The sequence below is a fragment of the Myotis davidii genome, unplaced genomic scaffold (assembly GCF_000327345.1).
Source record: "Myotis davidii unplaced genomic scaffold, ASM32734v1 scaffold674, whole genome shotgun sequence".
In the NCBI taxonomy this organism is placed as follows: domain Eukaryota; kingdom Metazoa; phylum Chordata; class Mammalia; order Chiroptera; family Vespertilionidae; genus Myotis; species Myotis davidii.
Genome location: NW_006286674.1, coordinates 3,089,477 through 3,093,097, shown reverse-complemented (window position 1 = coordinate 3,093,097; position 3,621 = coordinate 3,089,477). Strand labels below are relative to the sequence as shown.

At 46.1% G+C, this 3,621-nt stretch overlaps 1 pseudogene; it reads left to right on the top strand.

Annotated features, from left to right (window-relative positions):
• The first annotated feature begins 636 nt into the window (after positions 1-636).
• Positions 637-3,621, top strand: part of LOC102752245 — an 8,675-nt pseudogene continuing 5,690 nt past the window's right edge.

The following is a 3,621-nucleotide window of genomic DNA, read 5'->3' as shown; positions in this document are numbered from 1 at the left end:
AGCATGAGGGAGGTGGCCACACGTGACAACAGGCTGCAGTGAGAGAACAGTGACATTGGAAGCCGATGCCACAGGGACTTTCAGGGCTAGACAGGAGAAGTCAATGCCTGGCTTCAAAGCATCAAAGGACAGGTTGACTCTCTTCTTATTATAAAACAGAATAATAATGTAGCCAGTGAGTTTAAGTTGAAGCCATTGCTCATTGACTATTCTGAAAATCCTAGGGCCCTTAAGAATAAGCTAAATCAAGGAGGGAAAAATGGTGGCTGAAGAGGCAGCCAGCCTTGTACCTCATGCAAGGGCCAGACTGGAAATATAACTAAATTGGAGAATATACATCTGGGCAGGTCTGTGATCTCTGCAGGGGCTAAAACACCTTTGACTTCAGCAAGTATGTGAGAGGGAAAGGAACAGGGAACATTCATGCCTCCAGGAGTGGGACACAGGAAGCTTGACATAGGTCTGATGACCTTCTAGTTCTAAACATGCACAAATGGCTTATAGGGTAGCCTTTAATCCCCAATACTTTTGATGAGTCTATTTCTGATTTTGAGACTGCCTTAGGCCCAACTACTAACAGGCCTGTACCACGCTGTGGTGGGCGCCCATAGGTTCGGAGATGGCTACATCGTCACAATGAAGATCAAATCCCCAAAGGACGACTTGCTTCCCGACCTGAAGCCCGTGGAGCAGTTCTTCCAGGGGAACTTCCCGGGCAGCGTGCAGCGGGAGAGGCACCACAACATGCTCCAGTTCCAGGTGCCCTCCTCCTCCCTGGCCAGGATCTTCCGGCTGCTCATCTCCCACCAGGACAGCCTGCTCATCGAGGAGTACTCGGTCACACAGACCACGCTGGACCAGGCGAGTCCCCGAGGGGAGCCGGGTGCAGGGCAGGGCTCTGCAAAGTCCCGACTGGACAGCCCAAGCAGGGCTGGCATCCCCACCACCACAGGGAGGCAGGACATGCCTGAGCATCTGTCCATTAGGCTGAAACTCAGTCTGTCAGAAATTGCTGTCTTACACTATTTTAGTCATCAGCAAATTTCATTGAGTTTGCTTCATCCTTCCCCACTACACTATGACTTTATTTCAACCTTCCTGGTTTGTGGTGGTGGCTTTTTTTCCTTTTCAAATCAACTTTATTGTGGCTTAACTTACGTACAATAAAATGCACCCCTTTAAGCTGTTTGGTGAGTTTTGATACATATTTATGCCATGTGTCAGGGTTTCTAAATGTGATCACTTTTTACTGTGGTAAAATATGTATAACATTATCATTATCTGGAATTATGCAGTATTCTGTCCCTTTTGTTTAGCTTATTTCATTTGACATAATGTCCTCAAAGTTCATCTATGTTGTAGCATGTGTCAGAATATCCCTCTTTTAAAGACTGAGTAATATTCCATTGTATGTCTATATTATGTTTTATCCATTCGGACATTTGAGTTTTTTCTGGGGTATTTTGTTGTTGCTGTGTGTTTATTTTAAGTAGACATCCTTAGAGACTGTGCAATAAAGCAGTGCATAGGCAAGTCTCCAATAGCCTCTGAGAAGCTGAGTCACCAGCACCTTCTCAGCCACAAGCAGAGGAAGGCATGAGCAGGAGTCACGGCCACACTGCACATTGACTAAAGGACAGAGGAGAGATGAGATCAGATCCTGTTTTGTTTTTTGCTTTTAGTTTCTTCTTTAGAGGTTTAGAAGGCTGCTGCTACTTGGGATCTGTCTTGCCCTGTATACCCCACATCCTTTGAATCCTCCCAGAGGCACTGCTAGTGCTCAGCTCGGAATTCTAAGAAACAAGCCTGTGCAGGGCCCTGATGGTCAGGCCCCTCAGGTGGGCCAGCCTCCCCTCCCGCAGCACACAGCTGCTCCAGCAGGGCTGTCTATGGGCTGTGGGAAAGAGAAAGCCCAGTGGGTGGGGGTGGGGGCGGTGAGTGGAGGGTGCCATTCTTCTGGAAGCATATACTTATTCTTGCTCTTTTCTTGCCTTCAGGTATTTGTGAAGTTTGCTAAGCAGCACACTGAAACTCACGACCTCCCTTTGCACCCACGAGCTGCTGGAGCCAGCAGACAAGCCAAGGTACCCGCCACTCCTTCCCAGTAGCCCCCCGCCACTCCTTCCCAGTCCACTGCTTGGTCCACTGGGCTTGAGGGCCTCCAAGGCTCAGATATGCCTCCTACTCAACCACACACACTGCGTGTCCCCCACTACTTCTCTCTCCCAGTTCTGTGCCAAGGGACTTTCAATTGGTAGTGGTGGGGGTTCCTTTTATAGTCAGGAAACACTTTGGATGGTGTGAGAGAGCATTTTTAAAAAGAACTTTCCCACATGTGTTTTCTTACAGCAAAAAGAATTTAGATTTTTGGAAATTAGAAGCAGGGAAAATAGGAGGAATAATAAATTGTCTTGATTGTTGGGATAGTTGACATCTATGTCTAGTCATATGTTTGAATTTCAAAGGAAAAGAGTTAAGTGGCACTTGATTTCAATGGTAAACAAATTTAGTTAAAGCAAGTATGGTCTGTTTTAGGAGGAGGGCTCTTTTTTTCTTTTAAAATTATTTAAGAAACGACAAAAGAGGAAGAAGCAATAGAAGGTATGTACTCTGGCCAGTGATAACTCATGGGAGAGGTGCGTCCAGGTTCCTGCTCTGGCATCACACCCCAGGCCATGTAGGGAGCACTTCCACCTCTTTCCAGAGAGAGAGAGAGAAAGAGAGAGAGAGAGAGAGAGAGAGAGAGATAGAGAGAGAAAGAGAAGGCACCCAGACCCTGTTGCCTTAGTTTAAGCCTGGGATGATAAGGGGACAAATTATCTCAGTCATTCTCTCTAGACTTACCTGGAGAGTAAATCAAATAAAATCAAAGCACTTTTTCAACCAGCAAAGATGTGCAAAACCTAATTTCGCATAAAATTCTCATTCCTCCCACCAGTTTCTAATTGTATGGAAAACCAAATACTGCTAATATAGGACATACTCCCTTTGAAGGCCATGCTTAGGATGAATTTTCCCCTTCCTTTGCCTAGTAGAGACCTAATGGCTACTTGGCAGGTTGATTTTGCCTCCATCTCCCCAGAAGGCCCAGAAATGTCTGAGCAAAGGTACCTGTCCAGGGAAAGTAAGTTTGGCTAAGATTTTCCAGCCACCCTTTCTCATAGAAAAGTCTTTAACCTGCTGTTTACACCTGTAAAAAATTATTCTTTGAAAACCATTTGCAGTTATGAATCCATTTTATGGTTCAGAATATATTATTGGGTAGCAAAAGTGTTGCCTACAACTATCAATGTCTTCCCAACCCCCACCAGGCATAGTCTCTCTTAAAGGGCTACTACCAAACCTTCTCTGGGCCAGGTGAGGGGGGCTGATGGTCTATGACTATAGCAATTCATGTCAAACCTGCCTTCTTGGCTTTTAAGATAGGAAGAACCTGGTACCTTTCTTGGACTAAAAAGCAAATCTTAAGACACCATGGCAGCCTTTGGAAACCACCCAGAGGTGGAGCTTCCTCTGAGATGTGAGCATGTACCATCGAGAGGGTGTGAGCTTCATGACGTCTGCACCTTAGAGACAGACAGACCTGAGGGGTCACCTGGCCCACACTGTTCACAGACACAG